General features: G+C 40.4%; 1 long non-coding RNA gene across 2 annotated transcripts; it reads right to left on the reverse strand.

Annotated features, from left to right (window-relative positions):
* Window positions 1–18,722: 18,722 nt before the first annotated feature.
* Window positions 18,723–22,619, reverse strand: LOC146590595 (uncharacterized). Of its 2 annotated transcripts, XR_014896972.1 has the most exons (3): window positions 22,525–22,619; window positions 21,837–21,908; window positions 18,723–19,932 (listed from the first exon to the last, which is right to left on the reverse strand). It is a non-coding gene; the product is annotated as an uncharacterized LOC146590595 (long non-coding RNA). The 2 variants fall into 2 exon arrangements; XR_014896971.1 differs by lacking the exon at window positions 22,525–22,619 and having other exon boundaries at window positions 21,837–22,139.
* Between the last annotated feature and the right edge of the window lie 1,116 nt (window positions 22,620–23,735).

A 23,735-nucleotide genomic window follows, 5' to 3' on the forward strand; every position in this document is an offset into this window, starting at 1 on the left:
TCATTAATACGGTGCAAAATGCAGTTGTACTATAAAAAATAGAGCACATCTTTTTGGCGGATGAAGTGGAAGGTGAAGGTGCCACTAAAGCTCAAACTATCAAGGCAGAAAACTGTCAAATGCAGCATGGCGACAAGATTTTTCTGAAAGTTTGTTCACGTCCTCAGTGTTTGCTCTTTGCCAAGAAGCAATACTGGTTTTATCTAGTATATGATTTTTCTCCTTAGGATTATCCCTGAGAGATAAAATGCTAATGCATCAGATCTTTTTCTCCAGGAAAAGGGCTATTCTTTGAGCTTACCTTTGTTTAATTTGCAGACGTCTTTAAGCAGTGTTTGGAACTGTGTGATGGTGGTTGACACTTAAAATACTTTACAAATTTTATGTCCTGAGAGATTGTATATATTCGGTTTTTTGAGTTTGATACGGAGCGCTCTCCTTTCATAGAGATCATGTGACACATTACTACCCGTCACTTCTAGTGGAGTCAAAGAGTTTGATTCATTGGTATCCCAGATCATCTGCTATTATCAGCTAAAGAGCAAGGGTCAGAGATTAAATTTCTGATTTTAAATCTTCTTTTTTTTTTATGATGTTTGCCTGCTAAGCTGCCAGTGCTAATCTACATTATGAATAAGCTTTACCAGCTTGCTACTATTGTTTTTAAATCTAAGGATGAATCAGCTCTGTCATGACTTATAGGAAATAATGAGGGGATTGATACAGATGCTGTGAAGAGGACAAGTCTGTTTTTACTCTTAGATCTAGCTTGTTTAGAACTTAATGTACTCAGATACCTATTTTCAGGATAACAAGAGTTATCCACAGATGAAAATATATCTGTGCCTAGTTTCTCCCATARTCATGATCAAATTTTTTTCATTTTCCAATAAAAAATAAAATAGTTCTAACTTGTTTTTTTTCTAATCCTTTTCTCTAGTCTTTTTCATTCAGCTGATATGCTGAATGCTTTAGGAAAAAAATGATCAGTTACTTTCTGGCTTGCAGTATCTGAGATGGTAAAAGACCTGGGTTTTTTGGTTAGATGTCTGCAATCTTCTGCCATTTTGTTGCCTAGATATTTATCTTCATCACCTGAAGGTTCTTTATGTCTGAGCAGTTGTCTGAGGTTTTTCGGCTTCCTCACTAAATGTATAATCTTAATTATAAACCTGAATGATGTATTTTTCTGAAAATTATAGGATTCAGTCTTCATTGAAATCTATAACTTTGAAGTTTGGATCAATTTTTTTTCACTTTGTGGTGGCAGAGAAGTGCAGTTTGTGAATTAGAATTAAAGTTGCAATCATTCAATTTTATTTATTCAGCTTCTCTCCAAAGACGTTTTCTGAGAGGCCTTGGCTTGGGACATTTTTGTTAGTATTTTTTTGATATCTTGGGCCCCCAGCTGCATGTTAATGCCACAAAATTTTAGCATAGTGATTCTTGAACACTCAGAATTTGTTAGGTGTATTTAGCACTTAGAAATAATTGTTCCAAATCTATCTTAGATGTGATGTAGTGCACCAGCATTCTTTGGAAGCAGAGTATAACCCAATAAATAAGACAGATTTTTTATTATTATTATTTTATTTTTTTTATTTTTTTTAATGCTGAAGGCAGGGATGAAGAAGCAAAGATACCAAGTTTTCCAGGTGTCTTTTGTCACTGACAATAATTTGAATATCTGAGATTGGTGCTGGAAGAAAGGTGAAGATTCTCCAAACAGTTCCTACAAGGAATGCACATCACATGAAACACTCATCTTTGCAGTGCCATGTGCTGTCTCTTGGCTGATGAGAGACCAGAAGACTGAACTATCCTCTTTCTCCTACAGAGTCAAGGTACAGGCATTTCAGGTTGTCAAGTCTGTTTGGATAAAGAGGAGGCACCATTTTCCACTGCAATCAGTCAAAAACTAAGTAAAATAATGCATCTGAGTAAAACAATGATCCAGAGTGTTAGCTTGGATCAGTAGTTCACTTTTGAAGCAGAACTCTCCATCATTCCTACTTGCCCTGCTTTCATTTATATTGCAGAGCTCTCAAACACTTTMTTGAATTCCTTCTGGGTGAAACTGAACTTGAAAACATACTTCACGAGCACTCCTGATGTGCTTAAACCACTAATAAATTACAGTCCACGGGACCAAGGTAAAGTTAATTCACAGGAAAACACCCCCAAAATAAGTATCATGTGAAAAAGTGTTTACAGATCTATTTTTATCAAGCCACAGTGCTTACAGATGTAGCTAAAACGTCCCCAAGTAAACGTTACTATTGAGTTATGCTGCTTTTGCTTGCATCAACTGTACCAAAGACCAAAATGAGGACACACAATGTTTTTTAACTTCCAAAGTAGTTACTTAAGTGATTTGCAAGTCCTGATAACTACTGGCAGCTTTTCCTACCCAAGTTCTGTAGCAATATGATGTCGCATAGACTAGGAGCTAGAAAAATATTTCTCTTCCAGCTGATGTAGTGTCTGCAATCTCATATGTTCTGATCTATTTTCCTGGTGTTTCAATATCCTGCTGTTGCTGAAATTTCTGATGAAGCTGAAACCAACAAAACGTGGTGTTTAAAATGTTTACTGTGTCCTCAATTTCTTTTTAAAACTTTCCTTCTAGTGCAGCATAGGCACTTGAAGTAGAGGCAGTAACTGTGAAGTGAAAGCAGCAGTGCTCATCGCGGAACTAGTTCTCTGCAAGTTAGAGACCTAATTATTCTGGCCACCACTGCTCTTTAATAATAGCTGTGTGTAGATTGGTGAGTTTTTCTTTAATAGGGTGGAGCTTGTTGTGGAAAAAAATTGTCAACTGCTATCCCAGAGTTTTCTATATCACAATTTGCTATGAATAGGAGTGTATGCTTCTGTTCTCCTAAGGACTTACAATGTTTCTCTGGAAAGTATTAGATAAATTCTGTCTCTTTGTGAATACTTTCAGTTTGCTGAGCATCTGGCTGGAGAAGGCTGTCTAAGAACAGATACCAATATAATGGAGATACTGATCCCCCACTGCTGTGTTAAATACTTTTGAAATTGCACTGACTGAGCATTGGATCAAGTCGTGGTACTCCCTTATCTCCTATTATCTTAATTTTGGTAGAGAGCACAACTTCAGTTTTCCTTTCAGTCAAGTACACAGGAAATCTCCAGATGAGACTTTCAAAGCCACACGAGGAGTTACCTGACATTACTTGAATCCTGGAGGGTTTTTGCTGTTTATCACAGTCCAAACTGGGGAAGATGGAAAGAAACAGTTGCACGATGAATCTTCAGCACAGAGCTGAAGCTGACTAAACTCGAGGAATTTTTAGGCCCCCTAAATTAGTTTGAACCTATATAGGAGGTTTTGTTCGTTGGTTGGTTTTGTTGCTTTTCCTTTGGGAAAAGTAGGGGAGCCATTGACTTTTATATCCTTGGAAAAAGTACCATTTCCCAAACCAAGAGAAATACTTTACTTACAACATTGCAACTCCCAGAATAGTGTCCTAGAAAGAATAAGTTACTTAATTATGTATTTTGATAAATTCTCACTTAACATAAAAGAATAGATCTGTGTTGCAGTACTTCTTCAGAGATCATAACTTTCTATTATGTTAAGTGCTCAAAATAATGTTGAATATAAACTTACTTCAGTCTGATTCTACCTTTCCCAAAATTGTAAAAATTAAATTTAAATAGACCTTCATTATTGTCTATGAAGCATATTCGGAGTGTAAAAATAAAGATGACTGGTAATATGAAAAATTAAGCTATACGTGATTTTTCTTGCATGCAGTTATTTAAGATATAATTGTGCATGCTCATAGCTTGGAAAATGGTCTTAATTATCCTAGTGTTCACAAGGATACTAATCAAAACTTTAGTTCTCAAAGCTCCATTTTAAAAGGAATATTTCATGGCCTTGGATTGTTCATATGTTACGCAGATCTACCAAATCACAAGGATTAAAAAAATTTATGACTTTACATCCTGTTTTCCTCAAAAAAAAACCCTTTCATAACTTGTTCAAAATCTTTTTTAAAGAAAAAGTCCACAACAGTAGTAATTATGCATTTTAAATATAATCTCCATTTCAAGTGTAATCCCCAAAATCTTACTCATCCTATTTAATTAAAACTAAAAATCAACTCAAGTTTAAAAACTTGTATATAATTATTATGACTTTGACTGTTCCTAGCTACGTAGGTCTAATGATTAATCATGACTATAGAAAGAAATATGCATTATTTTTACCTGAACTTAAATAATGAATCATAATAGCTGGTGACTGCTATGTTTTGCCTGATAAACTAGGCAATTTTAACAAGATTTTTTTTTTCTTTTTGGATAATAGAAAGCAACTAAAAAGACTTTTGTGTTTTTTTGAAGATTAGATTTGGACAAGAACATTAAGAGGGGAAGTGACACATCAGACACTGTCAACCACAAGTGAGGGACAGAGCTAAATCATAGGGGAAAAAATCACAGAAGTGTATGAAGTGAGACTATTTTGCAAATAAAAATAACTTGAGGTTTTTTCTGATCATGAAAAGAGTGAGGCTATATTAACAAAGTTTTGTATGCATGTTTTAAATGTGTGGCAGCAAACTAGCTGTCTTCCAGAGATCATGTTGATTGTATCATGATGATGCCAAACAGGTAGCAGTGGTACCCTTCTARTGAAGGGCTGAATGTCTACAGCCCTAGAAAGCAGGTTAATATCTTTTAGTAGCCACTCTATTTGTGTTGTGTCACAAAATGCTCCCTTTGGGGTACTGACAGTTTTTTCCAGCTGTCTAGTRTGTCATTTTTTCAAAATTTAATTGCTTTGAGATTGCAAATAGATGCTAAAGTAATGGAGGGAGCATCCTTTATGTACCAGGATCACAAGTCCTCCTCCCCCAGAGATACCAGGCTAAATTTGAGTTTTGATTAAAACAGGGCTTTTCAGTATTTTTTGTTTCAAAACAGATATCTCAGGAATGGACCTTTATGTGACTATAGATGAATTTCCATCCCTTGTTTGGCCCATACAATGGGTGAGGATTGTGCCTCAGACAGGTTTTCAGTTCAGAGAAAATCCAATTCTTAATTCAAAATCTGTTTCTTAATTTATGTAAGTAGTTGGGGATCTAACCTAGTTCTATTTATTGCTGAGTATGCTGAAATATTGTCCACCTCAAAAGAAATTGCACAGAACTGAATAATGAAGTCTTACTTAAATATTTGCTACCAGAGTTTTGGGCATTTCTTGACAGTCTTAAGAGTATGCCAAATCTTTAATATAATACAGAAAATGTTCTAATGGAAAAATGAATGGAATGTAGAAATCTGTCAAGTGATGCAATAAAAGCTTTTGTTCTCTGCTTCCTTCGTGGGCTGGCGTGTGCGCCCCASGCTGAGCATCCCATTTCCAACTCAAAAATCTGTGAAAGCCTAGTACAGGAATTAAACTCTGGCAAAGAGTTACTTGCTCCATTTTTCCAGAAGCCAGATGCTGTTCTTTTTCTTTGACAAAGTTGATGGTTCTGTGCCTTTCTTGGGGGACCTGAAGTAGTTCTGTCTTAATGTCTTAATTGGAAATATCAACCAGCTTCTTCAGCCGTGTACCATCATCTGTTCATAATAACTTTTTGCTGTTGTTATGCTGTTACTGCATTTGCATCTGTGTGAAATAATCAGTCATCCAGATAACTGTTGCATAGATTTTAATCTGTAGTCTTTAAATTGGCATGAAGAGTTTTCAAAAAAAAAAAAAAAAAAAAGTTAAGATAAGATGAATAGCACTTCGGAAAATGAGAAGGAGGGGAAGAAAACCACAACAGTGTTTGTGGTTGTATTGGAATGTGTCAAAGAATGATGAAGCATCTTCTTTTCAAGTCATTTTTAAGAGTGAGTTTTAATTGAATAAATTCCTTTACATAGATTGAATATATCCTTGAAGTCCCACTCTTCCCTTTCAAGCATCTCCTTAAAACTTTTTTATTTTTATTATTATTTACTATTAACTATTATTATATTTTAAATATTCTTTGAGAAGTGAAGTAACTGCATTTGACTGTCAGGAATCTGCACAGAACTAGTCTCTAAGCAAAGTAACAAGGCCCAGTTCTTCCCTTCCTCTCCTTTTTTCCCTTAAACTTGAAATTACAAAACAGTTCCTTTATCCTTTGAATTAATACTGGCATTGGGTGGAAAATGAAACTAAAGTTTAACAATAGTTAAATTATTAATTTATTAAACATAATGCTCAGCATAGGGAAGTAGCTCTAAAAGTTTTCTTAGCTACAATGTCTGAAAATGGTCTCAAATTCYTGCCTATATCCTAAGCACCTAGGTATAGCTATCCCATACAACAGCTCAGCCACATCAATGGATAAGCTAGAATAGTTTTTCTGGTATAGATAAAGAAATGTTGAATCACACTGTCATGTATCTCATATTTAGTGCTGTCTCTTTCTCTCCTGTCCCTGAACCACTAATTAATACCTAAAAATACCTAATTAAGGTATTTTGCTTAGGTTAATGCTATCTGCAGAATGACACCTTAATACCCGACAGACTTTGCAGATATTTTCACACAATTTGATTTTCTTCTGTCTCTAAAACCTTAGTGTGGCTGTCATTCTTTCAAAGTTTCAGTGGGACRTTATTCTTGAGAGCAGCACCTAAAATGGATACTAAGAATAAAATTCTGTGGTTTCTCTTTGAGTTGTATAGTCAGGAGAGGAAATCTAAGGCTGCTCCTGGAAAGAGGCCAGACTTCTTAACAAACAACAAACTTAAGTAAAATGAACAAAGAGGGAGTATACAGGTGATAATTTTAACTGAAGAGAAAAGAACCCAGTTGCATGTTGTAATAGGCTAAAATAGTTTTTCATTAGAACTAAGAATGTAGCTGCTAAATTTCTTTTAAGATGATGTATTCTGTATGTATATGAAACATGGAATTTYTATTCCTAATACAGGCTTTGCCAGCCAAACAAGGGCTTATGCAAGACTTGAGGCAGCACCAGAGATTCATCTTACCTAGATGTAGTTGTCTGTGTTCATCTCATCTGTTTCATACATCTGTTTTAGAACAAGATGGACTGCACCTAGAAGGTGCTTGTGTTACAGAAGAAGCCCTATCAAATGATGGGGGTTAGGGCTCAATTCAGCTGCTCAAGCAGATGCCCAATTTCAGGTGCTCTGGGGTATTTCATCTGGCCACCAGCTACTGGTCAGGAAGAATTTGATCCCATAGGTCCTGTGTGGTATTTGCCGGTCACATAAGGATGCTTCAGAAAAGCTGGGCACTGAATTGTTTCTTTTTGATGACGCTTGATTGGATATGAGTGAATCATTGCACCCACTGCGCTGGAAGCCCAGGCACTTGGCTCAGATATAGACTAGAGACCTGTTTAGCTGACAAGCTGTGAAAAGTCACTAAGCCTGGTTATAGGTAGGTAGACACTTGAATTTAGTGTCTTAAATTGTAGCTGAATCCTAACTTTTTGGTTAGATGTTTGTATATCTCTTGATACGCCTATTGCTTTCTGGAAGTTCATGAGGCAAAACAGCCAAAAGAGCAGGGCACCTGAAAGCTAAAAGAGAACCCTAGACAAAACCGAGAGCAGCACTGGGTGTGTGATCTTCAGAAAGGCCTCAAAGAGGTAGGTTACTAGCCAAATATTGGCTAAAAAAGGATGGAAACTCTGTACAGTGATATTCCCTCCTGGCTGTTTCAATGATTTTCTTCTTTTAAATTTAGTAGTTCAGAGGACTCCACTTTTTTGTTCACCTCACTCTTTGGCTCAGGCAGCTATCTTTATTCTTCCATTCAAAAAACAACATGGCATAGCAACTTTCAAAAGTAAAGTGTAGGAATCAATCACAGCAAACCAGAGAGCTGCTGAAGGYTGGGCAATCTTAAGTCTGCTAAGGAGATCCTCAGATTGGAATCCAATTCTTCAGATAAGAATTTCTTTGAAAGTAGTCAATTCATAGCACTACAATGTACAGAACGTATCAGAGTATCTTTGTGTGTGAGAAGCTGTATTCACTTTTGATATGTTCATAAAGTATAGTAGTTAAAGGGTGTCTGGAGGTATGCAGAAGTTCAATGAAGCAAACTGATGCTGACATACATAGCTAATGTCAACTGATAGCTGGTTGGCATTATGAATTGTTTTATAATTAAAGCAAGTCTGTACAAACTTTAACTTTCAGGAAACTATAAAAATACATGTAGCTATAAAGTTGCATTTAGATACTAATTTCTTGTCAAGTCTGTCATACCTTCTCATCAAATTTGTAATTAAGAAGATTCCACTCAGTTTAATAACTTTCTTCTAGAAGCTGCAGCATGTAACAGCACAGTCCTATAACACCAATTTGCAACTGTAAAAAATATATATATATAATTTTTTGAGTTTTCATTCTGTACATCCTCTTCAAGTTGAAATACAGTTGTTACAGCTTCAGTCTCTTAAAGGCAGGAAGATATTTATAGGTGACCAGAGTCCCACTGACACTGCAAGAACTTGAGGTTTTATAGGCAGGGATCTTTAGACTGGGAACTGAAACTCTTGGTTACTGGGATTCTTCCTGAATTTAATTTCTGTTCTGTTGTCAGAAAATAAATCCTAGGACTTCATAGGGAAAATAAATAGTGATAGGTGTTGAGCCCTGAACTATCRTATGATTTTTCTTTCAGATCTTGCACACATAGATATTGCATACAATACACAGATATCTCATGACAGACATTGAGAGGCTGGTGATGACTGAAAGCACACTAACAGATGTATAGTAATAAAAATATTCAGAATRGAATAGGCCAACTTGCTGATTACACTTTGTGATTTTTTCAGAGGACTAATAGTACAGGGTTCTTTACACCCTTCTTCAGGTTTTGGTTGATGGATATTTTTTCAGCAYCCTGCTGTACAAGATATATACAACAGATGGGTTACAACAAACATCTTTTGCTTTGGGTGTTTCCTGATAATGTTGAATAAACTAACCAGAGGACTTTATGTAAAACTGAACGTATTTTATCTGCTGGGTATAAACAAGAGACATATCACAGATGCAGAAATGGCTGAATTGTCCGTTATCAAATATTCCTCAATATTGAGGGTTTTCTGAGAGGATGGGAGCATTGCTGTTGAATGGCTCTTACTGCAGCAGTAGGTCCCTTTCACACAAATGTAGATTAACATAAYTTTTAGCATACCTTGAGCTATGTGATATCTTTTTTTTTAATAATAAAAGTGCTTGGCTATCCAGTATATCTTCAATCATAACACTTCTGAGACTACACCTGGCGGGGGGGGGGGGAACAGAATTTCTAAGGATATGTTCATTACTGACCTATTCTGTACTCTTTTAGTTTGCAACTGCTAATATTATCAAAACTTGTGATAGAGTAGAATAAAACAAAATGGATAAAATACATAGGAAAAATGAATGCTGCCAGCATAAACTGCTTTATGGCTTACTTTATGCAAGCAATATCTCTTCACCAGGAAAATCCTTCTGACAGTTAAATGAACCTTAAGGTKCTTTGGGGGCTGGCACAATTTTACTTCCTTTGTTTTTCTCATGTGTTATTTATGACCTGCCAAGTGCTTGTAAAAGGAAAGTAAGGGCTCTCTCTTAACATCTAACAATACTCTCATAATTAGAGCARATAAGTTTGAAACTACCTAGGGCACTTCTCTCAGTAACTTTTAGCTARAGTACCATAAAAAGCAATATAAACTTAAATATTGGTATCTGAAATAACARTATTTTCTTCTCCTGATCGTGGTGTTATGAAGATGTATCAACGACGGTGAAAGGCTATGCTGCAGCCACGATCCAGTGAAGGTTTTTCTTACGTTTTGTGTGTGTAAGGTCAAACTGAAGCGTGTATGTAAGAATATGTACACTTACTGGAGCTTCTTATGTATACCTTTTGAAAAAGGACTGGTGTTATCAGTTCCCCCATAAGCTCCTTGTGAGTTTCAATCTTATAATTTGTTTTCTAAATTAAGCAGAGCCCTACAGTGAGTTTAAATAGTCTGCCSTACACGTCCACCACTATTATCTGCTAATGATCTTGTCCCCCTTTCCAGGAACAGTGCCCCTTCTGCTGATGAGTTTGGAATTTGCTTTAGGAGAAGGCTTAAAGGCTGTCATTTTTTTAAAAGATGGCTGTCTTAATAAAATGAAATGTAAACATACTTAAAAACTGGGAAAACAGGGACATTAAGGGCAAAAGAACGGATAAATTTATTTGAATGCCTGTATCTTCATACTTCAGCTTTTTGGTATCCAGAATTGGAGGCTGCTTGAATTGGACTCTTTAGCCTACCCACTTCAGTTTTCCAGCTGTAAAGTAGTTGTAATTGCTGAAATGGAAAATCTTGAGGTTTATGATATATATATTGAAATTGTTTATGATATATATAKAGAGAGATTATTCTGCAGAACATGCTTACTGGTATCGAATATTAAAGTCTTASAGCAAAGGTGCTTTTGATGATCCAGGTCCTTATATGTGTCACAGYGAGATAACTCTGGTAATCGTTTCAGTTTCTGTATTCGAAAGCCACAATGCAGCTTGATATAATAGATGCAGTCTGGACGTACTCAGAGTACTTACAAGGAAGATCAAGCTAGCAATCAGATGCCTCCCAGCCCTAATCACAAACTGCCCAGCCTATGCCAAGGGACTTGGAGATACCGGAGGCATTCAGTAGAACCACACCAAGGTGTTGCGTGTAGTTAAGTTCAGCAGAGCCCTGGTCTTGCCCCTGCAAGCAAAGAGCGCAGTCCTGCTAGAGTGCAACACGCGGCCGCRGCAGCCGCTGCCTTGCTGGGACGTGGGCTTGCCCTTCTCAATAGTCTAAGCTCACCTAAAGAACTGTGGATGGGAGCAGCTCCGACAGGAATATAGACTCATTCTGCTCTACCTGTTGTGGGGAGCAGTGGTCTGTGTCTCCCCCAGGCAGCAGGGTAAAGTAACCTCCTGCATTACACTCACTGAGATGCTACAAACCAGCTTGCGAACTCTCCACTCCACATGCTTAAATTTCAAAGGAGGAGCCAATCTCCACAGTGAGTAGGCRTGCTGAGTTAACTGCAGCTATGCAGCACATACAGCCCTCGGTAACTGTGGTTCACATCCAGGCTTTTCTTCGGTCGACATGCGTGCGCAGAAGCCAATGCTTCCGACTGTTACCTGCGCAGCAGGCAAAAGACGTTGTAATGGGACTTGCTCAGTCCAGCCACCAGGCAAATGTTTATACAACTTGCAGATATCGTAAGACTTTTAGGAAGATTTGTTAGGGGATGCTAAGTTACTTTCAGTGATGCTTTAATCTAACTCAATTTTATTGAAAAATCCTTGAGGCAAGCACAGATATGCCTCAGCTAACTTAAACATGGTAACTCAAGTTACTTAGGTAACTTCTTAAGCATGCAAACATCACTGAAATCATGTCATCATATATCTATGGAGACACATACATGCAGATATAAAGCTTTTTAGTGTTATGATGAGGAGACCAGGAGGCAGATTGCCGTAACATTACAGCAGCTTATTCTGTTTTCTCCTTTGCATTATGGCAGCAGTCTAGGATTATTGTTTCTGCTTTTTCACAACAAATTCCCACATTTTAAAAAAGAACCCTAGAGCACAAAACCTATTACTTTTGCATCTAGCTCATCTGTTTACACTTACAAGCATTTAAAGTACTTACATGCTGTGTTACTGTATTTTAGAATATTAATAATGTCTCTCTTCTCAGCTTTTATTTATGTGCAAAATCCTCTATTTTCACTTTGTCTGTTTATGGGAACATGTTAACTATTTCCAGAATTAAAAAAATCTCAGTATCACAGCATGCTAAAACATTTTTAATCTCTAACCATTTAACCTACTGGTATTTTCTTGGAGGAGAGCTGAATCTCAGTTGACTTTTAAAATACTCTGTCCCAAAATGCTCACAAATACGAGGTGCTGTTAAAACTGGCAGCTCCTTGTTAACTAACTGTCTCTATCTGAACACTTGGAATTAACGTACCCTAGTTCATGCTCTTTAGGTGTGATGTGGACAAAGAAGAAGCTTTACCCTGAAAAAAAAAAGGGGGGGGGGAGGAAAATTTGGTAACATTTGGTAACATGTAAAAAAGGTATCAGTCATCATCAAAAATGGTAACATTTACTACATTTACTTTACCTGTTTTAGTCTATGCAACCCAAAAGTAATTCACAGAGTTCCTATGCATGGGCCAACACGTGATGTAGCTCAGACCTCCGCTTGCACCGAGGCTGCTTGGCAGTCTGTGGGAAGGAGCGAACCAGCCGTGCTGGTTTGGGCTAACGCTGCAGAATTGGTCGGAGACTCCAAGACTCCCCCAGCCTGGCTCCTCCTGAGCGCTGCCRCCTCCTCCCCGAGAGCCGTTTCTAGCAGTCTCCGTCCTCCAGTCGCAGAGTTAAATATGGTATGTGGTGTACGGCTATTGATTCGTGTGAAGATTTTAGTGACTGTGGCTGACTGGCCATACCTGGGCTAGTTAGAGGTGTTCTTGTGGTCAGCGCTCAGGACTGTACGTCTACGTTTCTATATGCAGGCACGGACAAAATTTACGTTCCTCAAGCACAGGAAATGATAGTCCTGTTTCAAATGCCAAGAAGCGAGTGGGTTGATGAGCTTAATGGCATAGCTATATGGCATAACCATGTAAGTACAAACCAGTCCCTATAGGTTTTTGTGGTTTTACGCTGGAGGATGACAAATGATACCTGAAGTTACATGAAATTAGATCAGTGCAGCAAATTGGAAGCGATATCTGGTTTAGCAGTGACAGTTACATCTTCAAACCTTCTCTTCTAAAGGGTTTACAATGGTTTGGGTTCTGTGGTCGCAAAAGTTTTGATATGTATCAAGTTCCTTAAAATCACATTACGTATCTAGTGGAAGGGAAGCCTAAGAGCTGCAAGGTACTAAACTTTCTGCACTTTTTTTTTCTGTGCACAAGCTGTGCGAGGGGCAAATATAATACAACGTTCATTCCTTYCCGTTGGTTTTGAGCTCCATCCTCTTTTCTAGTGTCTCAGCGTCTGACACCCACAGGACCAGTATTCAGAATGGCCATGTCACCGGGTGGAACTGGGAGACGAGGACTCAGCTCTGCTCCAGATCATGGCAGAGCACTCTGCGTGGAAACTGCTATGGGCATATGAGGTCATGTTTAAAGTATAAAATAAACTTTATTGGGATCAGTTTGAGGGAAAATCCTCCAGCAATTTTCCTGAATGTAACAGGCTGCAATATATTTTTCCTCTTTGCACCTCAAGAAAAGGGAGGGAATGAATTCTTCCAGGCTATTTCATCCGAGGGAGTGGAAATTCACTGTGTACACTTGGATGAATGTTTTTACTCTCAAATTCTTTACAGAGTAATAGCTTTGTAGCCAGAACTATAAGAGCAGTAACTGTAACAGTTACTAAATAAATGAGGCCAGTCAGGCTGGAGTGGCTGGAGGTGGTTGTACTGCCTTGTCAGACTGGTTGGGGAGGAAGGTGCAGTGTATCAGAGGGCAGCTGCCAGAGCACCTACGTCTCTGGGGGAGCGAGCTGCGGAGCCGCGCGTCACAGATTTAATACAAGCTGAAGTTGTAAATATTTAGACAGAATTAGAAAACTACCTTCAAGACTTTTTTATGCATGAACGACGATTTTTGGTTGGATGCTGGTAGCCTTGTTGGTCTGCTCTCGTTATAAATTACAGCTAAGGAATTGTTGGCTTGGTGACAGAGTAGCACCGGTTCAGTTTTTCCAAGGGTCATGTGATAACTGAAATCACATATTAACTGCAGTCGTCTTTCTTTGGGCTAAAATTACAAAATATTTTGATACGACAATTAATATGTATAGCTACTGTTCTCATCTTGCAACAAACAGAACACCACGTTCAGCCTCCAGCCTGGCAGGCTTGTGTAAGCAACGCACAGCGGGGAGCTGCCAGCTCCTGTGGTTTCTCTTGCAGCTCATTTTATCCTTGATTTTTGTTCTGGAGACTTGAGGTGCAAGAATTGAGGGATTGCAATAGAACAGAACTTTTCTTTATAAAAAAAAAAAAAAAAAAAAAAAAAAAAAAAAGGCTCTTCAGCTTGCAGAGTGCTTGGAAAATGTGAGTCAGGTCCATCCTCAAGCTCTGAAACCAGAGAGCAAATAAAGAACCTAACAATATTGCTCAGAATAAATAACTGCGTTGTGGGGCACCAGACTGGAGGGGAGGGGGACAGCTCTTCATTTTTTTACTCCTCAAGCTTGGCACATCTGCCACAAGGTAAATAAACAAATCATTACTGGAGTCAGGAAAGGGCAAGCTAATGTAAAACAGGCTGAGGACATAAATTAGTAGTCCAAGTGCTCTGCTACAGGTGAGTGCTTGTGAGGGAAGTGACTTAAAATGCCAAATAAACCCTTCTGCTGAAATCCAGAGAATATGTTTATCCTGCTGTTTTATTTTAATCTAAGAATTAGCAACAGCTACTACAAAAAATGCAAACACAGAAAGACAAATACTGCAGACTGTTACTGGTAAACAGAAAGCCCAGCCCCTGTAAACCAGAAGATACCAAAACTTTAAGCACTGCTTTGTGTTTTTCAATTCTAATGGCTTTATGGGATTAAATTTCTGCTTTTTCTTTGCAACCATGAGGATTTTCAATGGCAAAGAAAAGAAAAGGTGAAATTCTTGCATAATCTCAATTTCAGCAACTGAGATTTTATGGGGAAAAGCGGTGCACGACTAAGGATAAAACAACGACAGCTGGCAATGAGTGAATGTGCTCATCTCCAAAGTGCTTTCATATTCCCAGAAACTGTTAATGCAAACTCTGCCAAAACTTGCCAGCAAGTGTCACATTATTGCTTCTTATTTATTTCTGGGGTTAGCACTGGCTTGTAACATTTCAATCTCAAGACGGTACATCAGGTTAAAGAAGATGGTCATATACACACCGAAGAAACTGTTAAGCTGATGTCTCACTCACTAGCCCACATCTACAAATAATTAACATCGCCTAGCTTGAACGAGTGAGCAGACCCGGTCGAGCAGACACGGGAACCTGCACTCAGAAAATAACCGCACAGGGGCCGTTTCTGCAGTGCTTGAGGAGCACAAGGGCAACGTGTCTGTCCTCACAGTCACCTCATGCTTCTCACTTCAGATTGCAGCTAATTGTTTAAGAAATGACTTTTGTCTGAAGTGAAGTGAAATTTGGGGGGAAAAAAAGATCAGTCCTTATTGGATGAATAGTGTGAATTTAGATTTCGTTTTAGATGTAAAGCCGAAACAACGATCCCAGAAGCTTGCCTGAATCCTTGTGATATGGGCTGTTTGGATATAACAACAAAGCAAGTTTATGTGACGGCTGTATTAACAGAGCTACAGAGCTTAGACAGCAAATCTGTATTTAGATGTAATTGCTGCAGAATCTAATTAACAGTTGTATATGGAAGACTCCAAAGTCTCTGATTGCTTCTGAAAATCACCGATACTGCCAAAACTAAGAACTCAATAATCATGACACTGGCTTACATCGTGAGACTTCTGCACTCAAGCCATTTATTTGATTTCTGCTTAACCATGAAGGAAAAAAATAGCTTTCATTTATAAAAAAACAAAAAAACACAAATGTGATTTAAAGGCCCAAATTTGGGAGAAAGCATGAAATATTGCAAGAGCAAGTTATGAACAACCTTGCCCTAGCATAAGCAGCAGATCACTTAAGTATCTGTTAGATAGCATATAGTTTTGGAGAATTTCACACTACCATTAGGAGGCATCCTGAAAAAGTATTTTTATATTAACTACCAAGTTATAATGGCAAAACTGTGTCGCCGGTATGGGTGGGTACAGCCCTACTCTGCCTGGCTGCCAGGAGTGGGCCAGTAGCACAGGGCTCCACTAAGGGGACTGTACATGTTTTCTCACATTTCTCTGCAGCAGTACAGAAGCCACTCTTTGATTCACCTGATCTGATGTGCAGACATGCAAAAAAAAAGTTGCAATAATCTGTTGGAAAGAAAGGAATTAAGAGCAACTGGAAATGGGTCACTTATAAGAGGGATTTTATATCCCTCTTCCCTTCAAAATCCATGGCTGCTGCATCTTATGTTATTCCTATGCATGTAACTTTTTTTTTCTTTTTCTTTTGTTCATCCTCTTTTCATTCCTATGCTGTCACTATAGATGACTATTTCCCCCTTCAGTCCTAGGAGGGACTAACAGTACAGGGTGGCCCCCAGATGTTTCAGGAACGGCTTTTTATTTCATCGGGGGAGACTCAGCCGGACGCAGAACGTGCAGCCTCTGTACTCTTGCTCACTTGTTAGTGTTGGGTGCAGCTTCTGACCACATCCAGAACGAGCACGAGGCCTATGGTTTCCTTTTATGCATGTAAAACGGTACCAGAATGGGATGAAGATCTGTAACTTTTCTTCTTCCGTTACATAAGTTTTTTAGATCTAAGGGGGGATGTGTGACCATGACTGCTATATTAGTCCACTTATCTGCGTGACTTCTCACTGCTCTCGCAACAGCAGTCTCTGCCCCATTTCTGCTACTGGGCTCTTAGAAATGTAGATTCCCCCCAAGAACCSTGACAGCCATATGGGGAGATGTCTAAAGCCCAGAACAGCAACATGCCCATCTTCAGTGCAATTCAGGCTAAGTCACACAGTCGTTTCACACATGTCCCCCACCACTTCCTGWCGAGCAGTCAGATGCAGCTATCCTCCTGTACAGCAGAAATGGAGAAGTCAGAAGCATCTGCAGGTTAATGGGACCATAAAAAAAAATATGAACTTAGTCATTTTCTTTCCTTCCGCATGGAGGTCTCACATGTTTTCTACAGTTTTTCTCTGAATTTCTTCTTTTGCCACAGAGCAGAAGGGATTATTAGCCCTCTAGAAACAAGTTTTGCAGGAAAGTCTAACTACACACATTACATTTCAAACCAGAGCACATTTTACAGCCCATTTTGGAAGAAGCTACTAGCTATGGTGCAGTAACGTTTTTTTCCAAGTGATAACAGGGATTTTTGCATCTGACCCGACTCCTGTCTTATTGCTCTATTACAAAGACTTTTGCTTTTGCAAAGTCTGATTATGCGTTAACTCAAAACATAAATCCTAATGAATTTTCCGTCTCACTTTGACATTCTCTAGTTTGGTCTCTTGCTTAAAAACTCTATTCTACAAAATTCTATGCTGTCACTTTTGTGAATGAGAAACACTCTTGGAGCCATGGTAAATAAACTTTTACTCTGAGACTTAATTTATTCCAGCTGTGCTATTCCTATCTGTTGCTATGCCCTTTATTTACCTAATCAAACCACCTGTTGTTTCAGATAAATGGCCAAAACTATTATCTGTCTATTTATTTTAAGTTTAGGATCCAAACAGAGAGGACATAAAAATAACATGGTCATTCGCTCCGTATTCTCCAAGTAGATAACTAAATTCAATAGCCAAATCAAAGACAAATGTTCAGTTGGACAGAGAAGCAGCTGAAGCAGCTTGGTAGACTGGATTCCTAGTGGGAAGAAAGCCCTTTGCCTTTAAAATCTAGTCTGCTCTCCGACACAGTCAGGAACACACCCTTAGGAAACAGCAAACAGATTCTCCCAAATAAGGGGAATTGCACACAGTTTCCAAATAAGGAACTCTCCGTGCAGTTTTAAACAAAGGAAATCATCCCCCCTTTTCCTACTGTAAGTCAAATGAATCACTTTTCCCCTAGAAAAATCAAGTATCCTTTCCTATATGAACACATTCACTCCAGCATTTTGAAGTTCCTATGCTTTCAGTTTTGATTTTGCAAAAAGATATAAAAAAGATGTCTTATGTTCCAGTAGGCGGATTGTTTCTATAGTTTCTTTATACTCTCTGCTTCAGCTGACTTAGGAGAGCCTGTCTGTCTCTGACAAAATGCAAAACAACTTTTTAAGATATGAATTATCTTTCAGAAGTCTGCAGAAAATATTTCATACAGCAAATACTTKTTACTGCTCCGAGAGCAAAGGGACCAAGCCCATGTGTTTGTAACTCACTTAAGAAAGCAAAGAAAAACACAAAGCCACTTGTCTAATCTGCATTTTCTCTATTGGTCTTTTACTGGGTAACAGGCTTTAGGAACCTGCTACCATCAAGGCCAAAGATTACTACATTTACATTTGAGGGAAAGAGAAAAAAAAAAAAAAAAAAAAAAAAAAAAAAAAAAAAAAAAAAAAAAAAAAAAAAAAAAAAAAAAAAAAAAAAAAAAAAAAAAAGCCTTTGAGCCATTAAGTGACGTGCTCTTGCCTTCGAGTCCCAGCGAAGCCATCTCCACCTCTGTCTGACCTGCAACACAAACTTGTGATCTCACAGTGTCATTTACATGCAAGTTCAGAGTTTCTATCCGGAAATCTGATTTTTCTCCCATGCTAGTGCTTTATATCAAATTCTTACTTGCAACTCCGTAACAGCTGTTTTGGCCCACAGGCAGACCACTAAATTAATTTTGCAGGGTGTCCCAATAAAATCAGGACCTAATTAATGGTGATTTTTTTTCTTCCCCCCCCCCCCCGAGAAGTTGGCAAGCAATTGGATTTAGTGGACGCATGTGCTCTGACTATCGTATACTCTATGTATTGTCCACATAGCCCAGTGGACATCAGTGGCTCCAACCAACTTGAATCACTGAATGTTGCCAATGTGCCTCCTAATGGTGCCCTCTCAGAGCTGGCCTGAAGGTGGTGGGGGGGGAGTGTTATACACTATAAAGAAATCACTGCAGCTGGAATTTCCATGCATGTCATCTGGAAAACCCACTTTTCATCTCTAGGCTGAAGACTGGGTCTCAGTTTAGACCAGTGGGGTTTTTGCTCCTGTAGAGACTGTCAGAGTTCTGACAACACCAGGAGGAGAGAAAAGGTTATTTTGGCTTTAAGGGTATAATGCCCTTATTTTATGAAGTTTCCTCTTCCACTTGGAGTCTGGGGGGAAGGTGAGGCGGAGCAGCAAAGGGGAGTCGCGTAGCTCCGGTTTCACGTCTCTATCCCACAAAGGAGGCAGTTGCGTTCCACATCTGGCCCTAACAAATTGTGTGCTGGACAAGCCCCGCTGCAGGCACCGCAGCTCAGTCGCACCCTCCCTATCTCGCTGGCTCTCAGCTGAGATCGTCCCTGGGAAGGCTCTCGCTCACCAGGCATGGTCTTTTGCCTCCTCCTCCCACCCACCAGAGTTTCCCTGGCAGCTGTGTCTTAGCCCTGAGGATGTCTCCACCTACCACTTCCTGCTATGAAAGCCCTTTAGATTTATACCACATCTGCAAATCTGGATAATGAGACACAAAATGCTGAGCTGTATCACCTCTCAAAGGCACAGATGGGGGGAGGGACACAAAAGAGACTTCATGCGCCTTGGCAGCTATTTTTCTGCGTGGATTCTAGGGASCCAGCGCATATCGAACACTGAATCTGTTTTAGCAGCCCTTGAGTTCCTTTAACTAATTCCAGCAGTCCTTAGAGCCCACAGCTGCCACCCTCAGTGAGCACTCCCCATACAGCAGCTAGCGCGTGGGAGTATTTACGATTAGCCCACGCAGCGCTCAGATAAGCCAGTTCTTTTACCACCGTTGTCATCCTTAACGCTTCTGCAGCCGCAGTGTCCTGGCCTCGATGTGGTTCTCCGCAACAGGTATGAGGGTGAAGAAGAAAATGCGGCTTAACTTGATGTGGAGGGGGTGTAAGAGCTTTTAGGACGGAGAGGAGCTGGGAGGTGAGAGCTGTATAGCTGCGTGGAGGGTAGGAAAGGCGCTGCCCAGGGCCTCAGTCCCTCGGGAGGAGATCTTCCCCAGGAAGCTCTGCAAGCATGTTCCAGGCTTCCTCTTGACAGCTTTTTGTTTTATTATTTTCCTGCAAAGAGGAAAGAATTAGTACAAAGCATGCTTCTGTAAGAGGTGGCTTGTTTTGTTGGCTCCCTTCCAAGTTATTAAAAATGGAAGTACCAAAAATGAAATCAGTTTTCCAAATTTGGTGATTTCCTCCATTGGTGACTGAAAAGAAGCATTTCTACATTTTATTTCTGGCCTGTATTTTGTGTGCTGTTGCAAAACTGTAAAGCTTGGGCTATAAATGCTTCAGGGAACTTAAAAGAATACTATTTTCGCTGGATCTTAAATCACAAAAACTTTTCTATTACTTTGAATTTCTCGTACCTTACCAAAATCAACTTTGAGGCTTTTAAACCTACCTCTTTATTTACCTCAGAAGTTTAGCAGGAGATGGCTATATACTATTATATTAGTGTATATATACTTTTATAGTATACTATATTAACTATTATAATCCAAATTCTGTTGGAACAATGAATGTCAAGATCCCTGAAAAGAAAACCTGTAGTTTAATGACAGAATAGAGAGAAAGGAAGACATAGACAGAGAGATGTCACGCATTAAAAATTGAATGTTATACAGAAGCAAATATAGAAATACATTCTAAAACTGTGTGCGATGAATTCTTCTCAACCTCTCAAGACTTGTATGTGGAATGCAGTATGTGCCAGAGGCACCAAATAAGGAGGGCATACAAATAATTCAATGAATTAATTTAAAATACTACTGGATTCCTGTATGCAGCATGAATTATTCCGACTGCAGTTTCAAGGTTCTTTATGCTTGAAGTAAATGAAAGGAAAGGGAAAGCCAGTTAGTTCAGAATATAGGAAACTTAGGTTGTAAAACGAGTGATGTTCATCAAAACAGAAGGCACATGAGAATTCTGAGATTTTGCTCTGCTGCGTGATAAATTAGGCCTTTCTCTCCTTGCTTTTCCTGGCTTTCTCATATTAGGGAAACCTCAATGCTCACCAAAAGCAATCTTTTCTCCTGCAAGAGACTAATGATTATAACATTTTTCTATCCAATTCACATTCCCATCCCACCTTTCTTGGAGACTATTACAGTCCACACAGCTCCAGCCCCACTGCCCTGATATAATACTATGTCCTGTTCAGATATTTAAAGTCAGAATAGGATCCAAATCCAGGACGGGGCTCATGACTGTGATTCAGTTAAGGAGATAGATGCTTTCCTCCAATCCTGACTTAGTTAACTAAAATCCCGAGCCTCAAAGATTTAGATGTCTATTTTGTATTTAAATTACTAATTACTTTTAAGAATCTGAGCCTAAGTCCCTCGGGCTTAAGCTGTGGCTCTCACCTTAGCATTTCCTATAGCTCTTTTGTAGAGATCCCTGTTCAGTTTGCTGGCCCTAGGTGTTTCAGGAGGGAACAAGCATCTACCTCAAACCTAAGAGCACTATTGGGTAGCAGAGACTTTATTAAAAGCTAAGGTGCTGCAAAGCTATCACTGGCACTTTCTAAAACCCCATGGTGAATTTAGCTTTTTGCTCCCCTGACTCATCTTTGTGCACACCTGAAACCCACCTACTGTGCCTTCCCCTTAAGCTTTCCACTTTCTACGTGCTTAAACACAGCAGCTTCTTCCCTGAGCGCTCTTCCATGAGGTGTGTGCTGCCTTCCTCTAAAAAGCAATAGCATTTTTCTTTCCTCTACTGCTTTGCATTATCCTTGTTCTGGAATCCAGCCAGTTCCTCGAGCACATGGAGTCACAAGTGCTTAGTTCAGAASGGTATTAAATAAATAATAATAATAATATAATTAATAGCCCATAAATATAACCTTAAGGGGTTTCTAATCTTCACACGTGCCTGGAAAGCAACTTTCAAAAAGTATTTAATTTGGGTGAGAGTTCTTAGGAGGAACATAATAAGCAAAAAAATCAGTCTGTGCTACTCACTTGAGACTGGGCGCCAGGCTGCAGGAGTGAATCATTTTGGAAGCAGTGGAAGCAGCGCTTCTTTCACGTTTCCTGAAATAAGAGAGGACATAATATACATGCAGTTGCGCACACATGAGCAATACACTATTGATGCCTATATTTAGTGCTCTTGAATGTTTAAGTTCAAGGATGTCGTATATAATGCCCGGTTGTCGGTCTCAGCGGCTGGCCGGGGGGGTGTTCCCACAGGATGCCCCTCTTCCTCCGCACGCAAGCCCCAGGGGCTCCGGCCAGGAATCACGGCCGGCTGGCGCGGGGGGACGTTATCCGGCCGACTCGCTTTTCAGAAGCTGCCGGCGCGCAGTGAGCGGCGCGGGGGACTTCTAGGAGGCTCGGGGTGGCCGCGGGCGCTGCCGCTAGCGGAGCTGAAGCCTGCCTTGGCCCCTGCGGCCGGGCTCCGCAGCCGCTCCAGCTTTTGCCAGCCGGCCGCTGGAAGTTGCTCTTTATTTCTGGGATGTCCAACCTGAGCTCTCACAGCTAAAGCAGGAAACGCTGGACTTTGAGTAAAGCAAGTGCCCAAACATGCTAAATATTGTAGAAAAAGTAAGTGAAACAAAAGGTTATCGTTTTCTTTTCAGACTGAGAAGCTGAAATAATGAATCCCTCGTTCTTACTCTTTACCAGCCCGAAGATTTAGTTATATTACCACTTTCTGTGCTGTCAAAGCTAAATGAAGACCTTTCTGGGCCCCCGCAAGCCGYGCGCCCCTGCGCCGGTCCCTGCCTCTGCACGGCACTTCCCAGCTCCTCCAGCGTGCTGAGGCAGCTAAGCGTCGGCGGGCCCGCGGTGCGGGAGATTTACAGCCCGATCTCCCGAGCGCTCTGCGTCAGCACCGCTCCGGAGGCAGCGGGAGCGCGACTGGGCGGCCGGCGGTGGGGGCCGAGAGAAGGGGAGCTCGCTGAGCCGCTCCTGCCGCGAGACGAAGCTTTCCCCTAACTATTCCCCGAGCTTCTCGTTGCCGTGAGGGTGAAAACAGCGTGAAAAACCTGCCCCTCACCTCCGAAAGGCACGTGAAGACGTGTTTATTAGTATTAGTGAGGCACTCTGCCGTCTGAGCCCTCCAGCAGCACGGGTGAACAACTCTCTGTGCAGACGGGGGTTAGGGCGATCCTCAGTAAATACAGAGAGACCCACGCAGAAAAAAGGAGAAGCCGGATTATCGACCAGGAGCTCACCGAGTGGTCACTGGCTGTGCTGCTCACCAAATGATTCAAGAGCCCCGTGGGGGAAAAGAAACTAGAACATCACAYGCAGTTAAAGACTGCCTCATCACACAGTTGTGCAAGGGGCTAAACGAAGGGTGAAGCTCTTGACCAACACTTGTCTGAGATGTCCACGTCCTTTTAAACAGTCTGCTCATCCACAAATACCTTTCTTCCGACCTCCCTTTACTTCGGTCCCGCCACGTCTGCCGGCCGGCTGCTGGCCRTGTCAGAGGAGCAGCAGCGAGGGTCCTGCTGCCGCCAGGACGGCCTCGCTCGGCGCGGCCCCTCTCCTCTCCAAGCCAGGCAGAAGCCGCTGCACCCGTTTCCCAGCCGCGCGCGAGGCGAGCGCAGTGCGGTATCGGTGTGCCGCCTCTTGCCGGGGCGCAGCCCGAGCCCCCACCCAGGGAAAAGGCAGGCTCGCGGCCGCAGGATTGATTTGCTGGGGTGACTCTTGCCAGAGGGCACCGAAAGAAGAGGGCAGCTGGGTGGTGGAAGAGGACAGTTTGCCTCGTCAGAGCCCAGCCTGCTACAGGAGACTGAGGAACTGGGGCTGGTGAAGCCAGAAGTTAGAAGGGAAAAAAATTTCTTTACTCCTTCTGTCTTCCAAAAAAAAAAAAAAAAAAAGGCAACAAGGAAGTCACAAGTTTAAGGA

This window comes from Rhea americana, unplaced genomic scaffold, assembly GCF_003343005.1.
Source record: "Rhea americana isolate MKP2758 unplaced genomic scaffold, rheAme1 scaffold_40, whole genome shotgun sequence".
Taxonomy (NCBI): Eukaryota; Metazoa; Chordata; class Aves; order Rheiformes; family Rheidae; genus Rhea; species Rhea americana.